The following is a 15,589-nucleotide window of genomic DNA, read 5'->3' as shown; positions in this document are numbered from 1 at the left end:
AGGCTACAGCTAGTGCACACTGATGTGTGTGGCCCCATGAGGACTGAGCCATTGAATGGAAGCAGGTATTTCATCCTGTTTATTGATGATTTCTCAAGGTTTTGTTGGATTTATTTCTTAAAACAGAAATCAAAAGTAGGCTCAGTGTTTACAAAGTTCAAGAATGTTGCTGAAGTTGAAACAAGCTGCCAACTTAAGACCATAAGGTCTGATAATGGGACTGAGTACACTTTAGCTCAGTTCCAAGCCTTTTGTGATGAAGCAGGCATCAAACACCAGCTCACTAACACCTATACTCCTTAACAAAATGGTGTAAGTGAGAGGAAGAATAGGAGCTTGATGGATATGGCCAGCTGCCTACTGTTTGAGAAGAATCTGCCAAAAACCATATGGGCAGAAGCAGTCAATACTGCTGTGTACATTCAGAATAGGCTTTCAACCAAAGCCTTGGCTCATAAGACTCCATTCGAAGGCTGGTTTGGGTTCAAGCCTTCACTAGCTCACCTAAAGGTCTTTGGTAGCATATGCTATGCACATGTACCAGCTGTGAAGAGAAACAAATTGGGCAGAAAAGCTGAACCTGGTATACTGGTAGGTATAGCTCAGTCAAAAAGGGCTATAGGATCTTGGATCCTTCAACCAAGAAGGTGCTAGTGAGCAGAGATGTAGTGTTTGATGAGAAGTCATGCTGGAATTGGGAAAGGAATGTGCCACAGGCAGTTTCTGAAGATCTTGCAACAGACCAAACTGAGGCAGAACAAAATGGTCCTGAAATGGACATTGATGATGAACCAGTCAGGGGCACTAGACCACTGGCCGAGATTTATGAAAGGGCTCATATAGCTATAGTTGAACCAAGCAGTTTTGAAGAAGCTGAAGCTCAGCAAGGGTGGAAGCAAGCAATGGCTGAAGAAACTAGTATGATCGAGAAGAACCAGACTTGGGAATTGGTTGAAAGACCAGTCAAAAGAAAGATTATTGGAGTGAAATGGGTGTATAAAGCCAAGCACAATGCTGATGGGAGTTGAACAAGCTAAAAGCAAGGCTGGTTGTCAAGGGATTCAGCCAGAAATACGGCTTGGACTATCTGGAGACCTTTGCACCAGTAGCCAGGTTCGATACCATTAGACTGCTGATTGCCTTAGCAACTCAAATGGAATGGAAAATCCATCAGCTCGATGTGAAGTCAGCTTTTCTCAATGGATTTCTTGAGGAAGACATTTATGTTGAACAACCACAGGGCTTTGTGATAGCTGATAAAGAGCATATGGTTTACAAGCTAAAAAAAGCCTTGTATGGCTTAAAACAGGCTCCAAGAGCCTGGTATAGCAGGATCGATAGCTACTTGATTGATTTAGGATTTGACAGAAGCAATAGTGAGCCAACTCTGTATGTCAAAAAGGAAGGGGCACAAACTCAGCTCATAGTATCTCTGTATGTTGATGACTTGTTAGTGACAGGAGGAGACCAAACAATGTTGACTGATTTTAAAACCAAAATACAGTAGATGTTTGAGATGTCTGATCTAGGAAAAATGAGCTACTTTCTTGGCATGGAGGTGACACAGACACACCAAGAGATATTCCTAAGTCAGAAATTCTTTACCTCTAAAATTCTGACCAAATTCTCAATGGAAAACAGCAAAGCAACCACTACTCCAGTTGCTGTTGGAGAGAAGCTATTGAGCATAAGTGACTTTGAGAAGGTTTGTGAAACAACCTATAGAAATCTAGTTGGTTGTTTGTTATATTTAACTGCCACTAGGCCAGACATAATGTATGCTGTTAGTTTACTCTCGGGATTCATGCATTGTTGCAATGAGAGTCACTTTAAAGCTGCCAAGAGAGTTTTGAGATACATCAAGGGAACCTTGAACTATGGCATGTTGTTTAGCAAAGCTGAATATTTGAAGCTAGTTGGATACAGTGGTAGTGACTGGGCTGGCTCGAGTGATGACATGAAAAGTACCTTAGGGTATGCTTTTAGTCTTGGTTCAGCCATGTTCTGTTGGAGCTCGAAGAAGCAAACATTGGTGGCTCAATCCACTATTGAAACAGAATATGTTGCAGCAGCAAGTGCTGTAAACCAAGCCATTTGGTTAAGGAAAATCATGGCTGATTTAAATGTGCATCAAAGGGAAGCAACATAGATCTTCTGTGACAATCAATCTGCTATTGCAATTGCAAAGAATCCAGTGTTCATGGAAGAACAAAGCATTTCAGCATTAAATTTCATGTTGTTCGAGAAATGGAGCAGGCATAGGAAGTGAAACTGATTCATTGCAATTCAGAGGATCAATTTGCTGGCATTTTGACCAAGGCATTTAATGCAACTAGGTTCGAGTAGTTAAGGAAGAAATTAGGAGTTTGCAACATGCTAACCAAGGAGGAGTGTTGAAGTTGGTCAGCATGCAGCAACAAAGCAGACAACAAGCAGGCCATGAAGACCAAGCAATGCTGGAGCTGCTGGAACAAGCTCAACTGTTCCTATTTTGTTCATTTTGTAATTCTTAGTTGATGAAATGTATTTTTAGTTCATTTTGAATTATGTTAGGTTGATGATTGATGTAATTTGTTGATGAATGAGTTGTTAATTCAGCTTTGCTTGTATGTACAAGTTATTTACTTCAAGTTTCAATGTATTAGTGGTGGTAGGTAGCAATTAGGTGAATACTTGTTGATTTTGACAAGCAAATTGCTTGGTTTATGTATTGGCATTATGCCATTGTTTAATGTATGAATGAAATCGGTTTTTGTTCATCAAGATACTCTCCATTTTTCTTTCTTTCTTTTGCTTCGAATCCGATTGTTTGCTCAGCAAGTATCGAGGCTTGCTGCAGAAGACACAAGCTGAGCTTGTCTGTTCTTTGATTTCAACACCAACAGTATATTTAGCGTGTAATGTTTTTGTACCAGACAAGATTTGGATCCCGAACAGAAAAATTAATGTCTCGAGGTAGTTCTGGTGGATTTCTGGTTCCAGGCTTGTCTCCATTAGCTGGAATGGTCTTTACTTCTTCTAGTAGGTGTATGACAACAGCTGCCTCGACTACTATGGATTCTTCTGAATCAGTAACTGATGTGCCTCCTTGAATTAAATTCAAGAGGCTTGATAAAACTGCCAAGCACATAATGCAGGTAACTGTCACTCGTCTTTGCCTACTAAGGTGAATTGTTTTTTCTTTTTTCTGATTCCTGATTCCTGATTCCTTGATTTGACTTATACGGATTATGTACTTGCAGATACTGGATAAGGAAGCCGTGGAGGAAGTGAAGGGGAAGAGGGAGATACCTGACATAAAACCTGGCTACATTGTGCAACTGAAAGTGGTATGACATGTTTCTATGGAAGAGTTCTTGTTATTATTGTATGTGATAGTTGCATACTTTTGAGCATATTAACTTAATTGGTATACTGTTGGTGAGAACAGGAAGTACCTGAAAACAAGCGACGAGTTTCAAATGTAAAAGGGATTGTTATCGCTAGACGTAATGCTGGCCTAAACACTACATTCCGAATAAGGAGAATGGTAGCAGGAGTTGGGGTTGAATCTCTCTTCCCACTGTAAGTAACATTCAAGTTATACTCCTCGGAACTCTATTTTTTTAGGCCTCAAAAGCATGTTATTTAATACTAGACTTATCAATCTGGAAAGAAAACATGTTACTGTTTTCAGAGTTATATTCTTCCAAGGACCTTCCAAATACATAGAAAAACTTGAAAAAGAATTGAACATATCCTTACTGATACTTATACCTCAGTCCGAGTAACAAAGCTCATAAGATCTTAAATCCTAATGCCTTCTCTTTGCTATTTTAAAAGTTAAAATGATACTGAGGTTTCACTATCTGTTTAGTTTGCATATACTTAACCATTTACAAATTGGTAAAATAAAAATGGAGGATGTGTGACAAGTATTCCCCTAACATAAAGGACATAAAGGTGGTGGACAAGAAGAAAGTGAGAAGAGCCAAGCTTTACTATCTCAGGAACAAGATGAATGCACTTAGATAATCTTAAAAATGGAAAACATGGTTTATGGCTGGTATGAAATCAAACATGGCTTCATTGTGAAAATTGGTTGGTTCGAATTGTTTTGAAAGAGAAATTCCTCCAATTATCTTGTTTTCTCTATTTTTTTTTTGCTTTTACACTGATCAAAAATTCTGATTCCATAGTTGTTTTAGAGGAAAACATAGCAAGCTCAAGCTGATTAAATACATTTATTGCTACCCGCTCTTGTTGATTTGGGTGTGTTGTTTTACCTAAATTTTGCTTCTTATTCTTTTGATGGTAAGGGTTAAAATATCATAAATGATGGTATGAGCATTAATGTGGTTATGGCATATGTTTTATGTACATAAGCACTTGGATGTGGAAAGTGTTGGATTATGTGTACGTAGGCAATTCCTGTGGACTGAAAGGAAAGGAAAGGATTTAGCAGAAACCTCGGTTTCCACATATTGAGTGCTGGTATGGAAATGAGGCATTGTTGCTGCAACTCATGTACCTAATGTTAATATAATTTTGCATGTGCCCGAAGGTATCTGCAGATCATCCAAAGTTGAAGCTAAGCTTTCTCTTTTTCTCTTCCATTTCTCTATTGTTTAATAGAATTTCTATTAGAAAAAAATTGGGCTCAGAGAGGACGGTTGGCTAAATATGGTTCAGCTTCTATACAGGGCAGATGAATTGACCAAACCATGTTCAAGACAACGTTATTGAAAGCTGGGAAAAGAAGTGGTATTTGTACCAAAACAGAGTCTAACAAGCCTACCTTCCAGATGCTCATTACATGAATTTGTACAACATAAATAATTATAACTGGAGTTAATCATAGCCAATAGCAGCCTTGAAATGCAGTTGTTGAAGCAAAATTGTCGAGGCAATGGCAGACTATGATTTTCATTATAATAAAGTAGCCTGAATTTCTTGAAATTAAATGACCAGTTTAAATTTGTAAGAGAGCGGGGGCTTTCAGATTATCTGCTGAAGCAGCTATAAACTCATGGCAGTGTTCAGCTGATTTATGAGTGAATATAAGTAATTCTTCAGTTTAAATTATAAAACATTGATAGTAAAACTACGTCTGGGAAGATCATCAAACATAACTAGTGGCGTAGCTAACGACCAGCCCACTAAAATGAACTTTTTTTTTTATTTAGGTTGTTTAAATTTTTTACAACTTTATATTAATAAAAGTAAAATTACATTTTGGTTGTCCTTACAAATGATAAAAATTGATTTAATCCTTTAAAAATTATAAAGATATAGACTATTAAAAGATAAAATTGTATTTTTACGATTGTAAAATTACAATTTAATTTCGACTCCTCCTAAAAAATTTCTAGTTTCACCCTTCAATATAACTCTACTTTACATATTTGTTTTTGGTTACTAATTGTCTAATCAATAATAGTTTCGCGAAATATTATTCTTTGCATGAGCATCTTTTGAGAACAATTTCTTTTGAAAACAAATCTATTGGGAACGGCTTTTTGGGAATAACTTTAGAAGGTTGGTAGGATTCTGGGATGTCTTAAAGAGCATGGCTTGGAAGCTCAAATACGGAAATTGTTAAGTATTTCTTCTTAACCTTTCTTTGGGAATGCAAGTGCTTCCTCATTATTTCTTTAATGAAAAACTATTGCATTGATACTTAAAAGTCTTTTTTGCTAAAATATTTCAAGTGGGTGCAACTTTTATTAATTGCCATTATACCTATAATCTATGTAAGTTACCTTCCATTTTTCCACGTTCAAGTAATCACATTCAATTCCACTACCTACCATTTTAGAACGTTCTTGCCCACTTGTTCTTCATTCATAATTTCTTTTTTCAATGCTTATAAATAGAAGTTTGAGCGCCTCATTTAGAGGACATTTTTTGATCTTTTGGCAAACTTAGCTCTCTAAAGTTCTCTGTAACTTTTTTTTTCTACAATCACAACAACCATCATAGCTCTCATATTTCTCAACTCCTTATTGCATCCATCACCACCACTTGCCATCACACTTGTTTTTCTAGAATTTGCTATGATCTTCCTCTCTGTCATCTCTCCATGACACCTCATTTTTCTAGATTGTAACATCCCCTCTCCTTACCAAAAGAACCTTTTACATTTTGGCAAGTCCACTAGGGAGGAGCAATTACATTCAATGAAACACTAGTCATATTTTTCCTTTAATTTTCCCCAGAAACTATGGAAGGTTCTCAAATTTTAGATAATCCAATCCCTTTATACATTCAAGATTTGATGAAGATGATAACGTCAAACGAGGAAAGGATGCAAATGTTGGAGGAGAATAAAAATAAGATGGTGGAAACTATCTCCCAACTTACACCCTCTTCTAACAACACTCTTTACATTCACCTCATAGGAAACACTTCCACTGGAGCCATTCTACCCAAAAAAGACAATGGAGAAAATACAACTAATGCTTCTAATCCTGTACTTTCCGTGACAATTGGTGCAATCAACACCATAAATAGCAACACACCTACAACCTACACCTTAGTTGCTTCCATGGAAAACCATGTCACCACAAACTCCCAATTTGGAACATCTTTCTTGGTGGCACAACCCATCGAAACCCAAGGTTTTGTCACCAAAGAAGAACTTCAAAGGTTGCTAGAAGAGAATAAAAATGAAAGCCTTAGTTTCTCTGAGTATGACTTCAAACTATCATATCTTACTAGAGTAGTTGCCAAGCCATATCCAAAGGACTACATTAGTCCTAAATTTAAGAAATTTCAATGGCAAGTCTAGTGATACCCTTTAGCATTTGATGAATTTGTAGAGATACTAGTGTCACGGGGATAAAATTTTAGTCTCGTAATCCGTGCGGCCTTAGATGATTTCTTGGTTTCAAATCCACCTAAGTCAGTCTAACTCTCGCAAAGTGAGAATTTTTTATAGAAATTCTCTTAAGGCACCGAAAATAAAGCAGAAACAACTCAAAACAAAAGAACAATGAAAGGATAGAAAATGCTACAAGAAAGTAAAACACGTCAAGTGTTTAAGTAAATGCTCTCAAAGTATTCTATTACTCAAGAAATACCTCTATTTATAGTTGAGATTCCCTAAAACTAATGGTATTGTTTGAGTCACATCGACAGTTGAGATTAAAGTCTATCTACAATTGAGATTCTTAAGGGATTGACTCAATCCTTTAAGATTACAAAATCAAATCTTATCAGATTATAAATCTTCTAAGATTACTTTCCATATCTACCAAGGTAGCCCTAATTTTCCATAAGTGTTTCACTAGGCCACCAATGTTTCAAGTAGGTGGGATTATCTACATGTTCTATGATTCGGGTAAGTTCCAGTGGGTCGAATGAGTCTTATTTAATTGATTGGCCTCCATGAGACACTCTTTACACAATCATCATGAACTTTGATCTGCGACCTGTGACACTAGGAGTTGCTAGATTGGATGATGGTTTAAAGTTAAGAGAATTTTTTAAATCCTTGATAGAGAAGACATATACTTGATATGTTAACCTCAAACCTGGTTTCGTGGAATCTTGGAACCAATGTGTGTAATATTTGGAGAGAAGTTCTTCTCCAATCAAGAGAAGGTTAGTCTTGTTGACTTAGGTAGAGAATATCAGAAACCAAAAGAGGATGTTATGGATTACATTCAACACTTTAAAGTGAAAGTTTTAAATGTGCAAGAAGCTCATGACGAAGATCAATTAGTTAAAGCGTGCATCCAATGTATGTTTTTGATGAAATCTAACTTTACCTGCAAAACTTGTTACTCCCTTTTTTCTAGCTTGGTAGAGGTTGTGAGAAAGACCAATAATACTATCATGAAAATAAGAGACTAACATATCACTTTCACCAGCAAAAGGGCTGCTTCTTTGCTTCAAATAAAGAGAAATCATTTAAGAAATTCAAACTTAGTAGTGATGAGGGAGACTTTCCACCGTCGTTCTCATGCTCTATGGAAAAAAATACTTGAACGTTGGAATAAATGGGTGAATGAAGGTAGTGTTTGTTTGCCTAATGTTGAGCACAAAGCTACTAGTGGAGAAAAACCTAGTCCTATGTATTGTCATTTCCATAAGATCGTTAGAAATCCTACACAAGAGTGCAACGCTCTAAGAAAAATTTACCACGGAAAGATAAAGAACAACTAATTGATGATAAAAAGGTGTGTATTTCAATTTAGCAAGACAAACTTTATTTGTCGTTTTACATATGTGTTTGAAGGTTATTCTTTGTTGATATTTAAGTACATTCTTACAGGCTTGAATTGTCAACGTGCTTTTCTTAATTTTCATGCTTGGCCAATTCAACTAATTATTGTATATAACTACACTTAATGGAGAAGTCAATTGTTAGGGTCAAAGCTCCACTTTGGTTACACTTCCAAATACAAATTCTTTTAAATAATTAATAAAATATTATTAAATTATTTGTCTTTTCACTTTAAAAATAATAAAATATGCATAAGATTGAACACACGCTAATTTCATTAGCAAAACTTTTAATTTACCATTAAACTAAAACTTTATTTTAATATTTTTATAAATTTTAATTTTATTATGCACAATCGATTACATCTATCAATTGTATATCTATATGCTTACTATTATTTAAAATCCTAAGCGAGTTGGTGTCACGAGTCAATCGAGTACCAACTCGGTTAGGAAATTACAAGAATGTCTTTTCGTAATTAAAATAAGTAATATTATTCAAGGGTATTTTAGTCTTTTCACTTTTAAAAAAATATGTCCATTACTTATTGTGTTATTTTAAACACACATTTGTATTCTAAACTTATGGTTTCCACATGCATACGCTTGTGATGGGACTTCTAGTATTAATAATGTTGTTAATTGAATTGGTGACACAAATCAACTCACCAACTCGATACTAACACATAATTGTTGACAAAATCATGATAAATAATTATAGTGCATTTAGTATTATTTATTTGATACATTTATGTTGTGCGAAAGCGTGTAAAAGAGTAAAATTATTGTACTGAAAAATCACACTAAGTTAAATTCCCAGGAAAGAGAGGTGGATCACGTGGATCACTTAAGTACCAGGTCTTTCCTAGCCAAAATATCTCTCTATCGTAATTTAACCGCACAATAAATCACTACAATCACTCTCACAAAATATGCAAAATAAACAATAAAGAACACATGAATTTTAACGAGGTTCAGCAAATTTTGCCTACGTCCTCGGGCACTAACAAATATATTTCACTTCAGAATACAAGTGAAAATTTACAAATAAAGAGAGAGAACAATGCCTTAAGGAGAGAATGGCAAATGTGGGGGATGATCAAAATGAGAAATGGTTAGGCCTCTTTATAGTTGAGATTCAGGGATCAACTTGCAAAGTCACTATACAATTAGGGACCAAAAATTACAAATATCTCATGCCAAATTTCAATCCCACTTTCAGTGCCTTAAATCTCTTATTTCCAGCGCCAACATTTTGATACCTATATATTTGACTTTTCTAAGTATGGATGGTTGACAATAATTTATGTGTTTAAATTTCGTTTTATTCACAATTTAATCTAATTTTTATTTTAATATGTTACATATTTCATGTGTTATGATTAATTAGTTTCAAACCGTACATTTCATTATTTATTGTATGTTATTTTAAACACACATTTGTGTTTTAAATCATTGGTTTCAACATGGACACGCATGTGATAGGATTTCTATTATAATATAATATTTATATATTTTATAATTAAATTTAGTTGAAATATATTTTAATTATTAAATTATTTAAATTAGATTAAGCAAGGAAAAGTTTTTTAAAAAATTGTCCAAACTTAACCCTTTAATGAGTTTACTTTAAAACTTTTAAATAAGACTTTTTAAAAGATTGATTATATAAAGTAATTGGCCAAACCTTCAAGTTATAAGAGAATACTATATTTTTAAAATTCATGGTTTGACCCTTTCGACAATATTGTTTTCAAGATTCAAACTTGAGTACTCCATTTGAAAGCACAAAGGCATAACTAGGGTGCACACTATTGACCCAAGTTGTTTTTTTGGGTGGTTTGGTCTTTACTTTAACCTATCAAGACGAGTCCAATATTTGGAAAGTTTTAGAATACAATTTACTTAAAACTTGGCAATCCAGTAAACACTTTAATAACTTGTATTTTATTAGGGTAATTTGTTTTTAAGGATAATAGTTTAAATTCCGTAAGACTATCTTATGGATAGACTTGAATTTGAGTCGTTGATGTAGGAGGAGATTAATTATAAATAAATGTCTTCCCCAACCTCATTTGTATCATTCAACATCAAGTAATTAGATTGAGATTATTTTACTCTTAAAGCTTTTAATACCTTAGTGAATTCTTTAAGATTCTCAACTTTAAGGGCTCAAGTTGATTTAGGCAAATTGAAGTGAGTTCTGTGCCTAGGTTGCACAATTCATTTGATTAAAGTTTAAGCCTGTGACAATTGGTATTAGAGCAATCATTGATTTCTCGATTTCATGTCAAGTGTCGTAATAAGTGAGGTAGGCAGTGTGGACCAATCATAACGAAAGAGCTTGTGACGAGAGCGTTACTAGATTAGACAGGAGAGAATGACACGCCAAACACTCTAAAGAAATGGCTAAGTTGCATTAATCTCACGCCAGTAAAGAAAGGGAAAGGTTTTAGATATATAAACTAGGGTGCATTAGACCATTTCACTTAACACTTGTTGATTATTCATTATATATATATATATATATATGAATTCGCTCTAAATTTACAAAAGTAAATGTAATTAAAAAAATAAAGTGAGAAAAAGATTTGAAAGCAAAAGTAAAATGAATTCACATTCATTAATCAATATCGAAGTCGAGGTTAGATGGTGGTATGAGGGATAAGTACATCTAATGTAACGTTGAGACATAGTTTAGTGTCCAAAACTTATTATCATAATGACATGATAGTATCCTGAAAAAGCAAGAAATCATAATGACAAACAGAACCATGGATGTCACTTCATTACAACTCTTTGCCCAATATCCAATAATGACCGAGTGGACTCGGGAGCTGTTTCACTCCACCGAGTTATTTAATAAGGTGAAGAAATATGAGAGATAAAACGAAGGGGATTATGTCGGGTCGGGAAACGGCGACACCTTATTCTTCTTCTTATTGTATGCCAAAGTGTTTTCCTTTTTTTTTTGGGGGGGGGGGGGTAAAACCATTTTATTTGTACTAAATAATTTATGTATGATGAGCATTCCCACCATTCATTTTGCTTTTGCAAGAAACAGAAGGCAAGCTAGGACATGGTGTTGGGACATTATTGTCGTGTTGTCCCCATCAATATGGACATATTATCTGCATTTTTGGTATCTTTCTAAAAATTTCCCAAGAAAATGACAGAAAGTATCTGCTTTTCTCATTGCATACACGACTCCTTAGTGAAATGGTTTTGTCTGGCTTGGATCATGAGTCGCTTGTTTTCTTCACTACAATTAGTATGAGGTATTCCCATTTTTTACATAACCCATACTCACTTCAAATTGAAACAAAAGAAGAAACATCTCTGCAATAAAATTTCAGATCAAACCAACTTAGGAAGAAAAGCAGATTCGAGAGGAATACAAGTAAAAAAAGGGAAGTTGAAAGGTAGAGAGAATAGATACAGATGTAATAATGGCGGAAAGCAAAGCAAAGAAGAGCGGCCTAATGACTAGTAAAGCAGCAAGCATCTTTTGAATCTTTGCAAGAATGATTAGTAGATCATCAACTACAAGCAAACAAAAATATAAATATCATCACACCTCGATTTCTGTGCTTTCTTTTATATATATAAGCTTAAACGATTGTTTTAAAAAGAGTATACTTGCTGTAACCCACGTCTCATTAAATCCTCTTTTATTTAAAATCTACAAGTAAATAAATAAAGTTGTTAAAGATCGAAGAGTTGGCTTTGCTTGTCAACAAGTATAAGTTCGAGTTGATTCATGGGCATGGGTAAACTCACACACACTTCCGAAAGATTCAGCGGATAGATAGAATCTTTTGTAATTTAATTTAGGTTATTTTTTAAAATCAAATGAAAATGTGAAGCTGAAAGAGCCGGCAGGAAATCAAAAGTGAAAAGCAGTCAACAAATAAAAGGGGTTTCTTTTGTCAGGAATTGGGATTTATGTATTTGCTGTTGATGGCTTCTATGATTAGGGTTTAATAAATTTCTAGGGATCAATCCGCACAAATTTGTGCACCAGAAGCCTCCTTACCATTTTCTTCAATTTTATTATTTTAAATAAAAATTCAAACTTGTGAAATTGCCAAACAATCCTAAACTAAACAGGGAAAGGAAGGGCTAAGATTTCTAAAATATAGGTTGTATTAACATATTTTTAAAAATAAAAATATTTCCATATCAATAACCAATCATTTGCATGCAGATGTGTACTCATCATTTGGTCTGTTAGAAGCTTACATCACCACCCTTGTGTTCTTTTTAACCAAATTAAATGATTTATTTCATATTAAACGCCTTTGACTAATAAAAAGTAACCACATCCTAATTTCTCATGTTAGTAGTATCAATTGTAATTACATCACTACATAGGTTAAAATATGTCATAAGCCCTATGCTCTTCATAAATTTGAGATTTAGTCCTTATACTTTAATTTTTAAAAATTTAGTCTTTCTACTTTTCAAATTTAAATTTCATGTCCAATTGTTACCACTGTTAAAATTAATTTGTTAAATTCAAGTTCATTCTAATTTTTAGAAATTTAGTTACATGGTTACCAAGTAAGTAACTTTTATTTCAAAATATCACATCAACAAATTTAACCAAAAAAGTTTTAATCAGTATTAACAACTGGACCTAAATTTTGAAACCTAAAAATAGATGAACTAAATTCATGAAAATAAAAGTACAATGACTAATTCTAAATTTGTGAAGAGTACATGAACTTATATCATATTTTAACCCAAATTCAAATTCTTAAAAATATTAATTATTATGAAATTATCAATAATACTTAGGAAAAAAACCTAAACAAATAACAAATCCTAAAATCGACCGCATATGATATATAATACATTAGACTAAGAATGTATTCGACAATATAATTACTAATACAATTTAAAAATATCTTATACAATTTATCTAATTACTCTAGCATTCCATATTTGTTGGGCTATTCTCTATCTTACATTAAACAAATACTCCTAATAATCAAATGGTCATTGGCTAGGTATAATTGATTAATATTAAATTATGTATAATTTAATTAGTTAATTTTAGTATAAATAATTTATAATAGATATTATGTAGTTTAGTTAATTATTTAGTAAATTAAAATATATAGGAAATTAGTTCTCGTCAATAAATTTTTCATATTATTTAAATGACATTAACAAAATAGCAAATAATTTTATCTTAAAAATAAAATATATATCCTAAAATTAAAAACCTTTATTATTGTATAAAATATTTTTAAACTTATATAATGTACGAGCATATTTGGAAAGTAATATGATAATTAGATTTGAGTGTAATTACATCAATTTCTACCCTCCCTCTTAAGAATTGGAGAGTATAATTGGGATACTCCAATTGAGTGGAATCTACTAACTACAATGACTATTCAAGCATGCCACAAATTTGTAATTACAATTAATTTGTACTCAAATCCAACTACTAGAAGGCTTTCCAAATCCACTTTAAGTGTCTAATTGAGTTAATATATCCTATCAATCAGATCTCAACTTAGTTGAAAATTTATCAAAAACTCATTATTTTCATAAACTAACAAACATTACTATGAGTGTGCTTTTTTTATATATTTTATATAAAAGCTAAAAAAAATAATAATACATACACATGATAGGATCATTTATTTTAGGATCACTTAACCCAGTCTTTATTTTAAGATCATTATGGCCCTTTTTATATAAGTGAGAATTTGATTGCAATTGATGAATATCTTAACAAGCCATAAACTCCTATAATTGGTTTTGTTAGAAGTTACCTGGAAGTTTGTTCAGACAAGAATCTAGTTGAGAGTGTATTTTTGAAAATAAAATTCAATTCAAGTGAGTCACTTGGTTTTACGGCTAAGTTTTCAAGGGAAGATTCAGTGAAGAGTGATCTGAATTTAGTATGAGTGTGAGGTTGCTATATGATGAGTTATAAGGCTTAAATTATTACTTTTACGTGTTGAAGAATAGGGGATTGACCCTTTAAACTAGGCCTCACAAATGTAGAAAGAATCTGAATTGCTTAATCAATTTCTTATTTTTTCTTATTTTTTCATTTTCACCAATCACTTATTCTTATTACAACTAAACCAATATCTAATCTCATATAAACTCATGAAAATGAAACCGTTTACTCAAATTTTTACATTAATTTTATTAATATATTTATTATATTCTTTAATTTTACCCATTGTAAATTGATTTGTTGTAATTAGATATGATGAATTCCTGGAAAAGTATCATGAATATGATTATGACTCAGCACAACACAATAATAATAATAATAATAATAATAATAATAATAATAATAATAATAATAAATGAATACCTTAAAAGTTTATATAAAATTATTAATGTATCAAAACTTATATAAATAGAATATATAAATATGACACAAATATTCAAATTATCAGATTTAAAAAATATTTTCTTTGATTGTTACTTTTCCTTTTCTTTTCTTTTCTAAAAATATTAAAAGTTTGAAAACAGGAATAAAGCAATAATTGAAAAGAACATGTAGTAAATTTTAAACTAAAAAGTTATACCACATTCTCTTAAAAGCTAAAGTTAAAGGTAAGTTTCACTCAAATTAGTTATATGGAATTTAAGTATTTAAAACTTTTTTTTTTCCTTTTGAAGTAACAATTTTTGTGAATAAATATGTAGAAGCAAGGGGTACTTGCTTTGCAAAACAAAAATTGTGGCTTAAATAGAACTTGAAATTATGGTCACAGTTTCAACCACAAAATCAAAAGTGCGAAAACATAAAAATGTACACCGAGATTATTTACGTAGTTCAACCTTGGCCTATGTTTGCAGGGTTTTTTTCCAAAGTAATGATCTACTATCATTCTTGTAGTACAACCAACAATTTAACTCCTAACACTAATCTAACTCTCATCAATTTAACGATCTTATCATTGTACAAAAACTAAATCACTCTCCCATTAACCTCCCCCTTCGAAAGCTTAGTTTTGCAACTCTTGAGACTCCTTTGATTATTTACAAAAACAATGCACACATACATGTTAATGACTTGAACAAATCTGTGCTCTATCAAGCTCTCAATCTCTCAGTTATTCTCAATCATCACATTAACTTAGACAAAACTTAAGTTTTGCTTACGTAAGAGTTATAATCTAATCAATTTTCTATAAAGTAAAGCTAAAAATCAACATAAGATAATACTTCCATAAGAGTCTTGATGTGATCCAATGCCTTCAATTATAGAAAGTGATTTTACTTGTTCTGCAAATAACCAATTTTAATCCGCAAGAAATCAATCTACAAGTCTTCAATTTCACCTCAATTGGTCTTCATGTTTTGAGCTCTAAACCGTCAAAATATTTTCAAAATAGATAGC

General features: G+C 32.7%; 1 pseudogene; it reads left to right on the top strand.

The window, feature by feature from the left end:
• Positions 1 to 2,785: 2,785 nt before the first annotated feature.
• On the top strand, positions 2,786 to 4,944 carry LOC105762509 (50S ribosomal protein L19, chloroplastic-like; annotated as a pseudogene).
• Positions 4,945 to 15,589: the final 10,645 nt, after the last annotated feature.

Source organism: Gossypium raimondii, chromosome 12, assembly GCF_025698545.1.
Source record: "Gossypium raimondii isolate GPD5lz chromosome 12, ASM2569854v1, whole genome shotgun sequence".
NCBI classification, from domain to species: Eukaryota; Viridiplantae; Streptophyta; class Magnoliopsida; order Malvales; family Malvaceae; genus Gossypium; species Gossypium raimondii.
The sequence above is the reverse complement of the archived record's forward strand: the minus strand, read 5'-3'. Positions and strand labels throughout refer to the sequence as shown.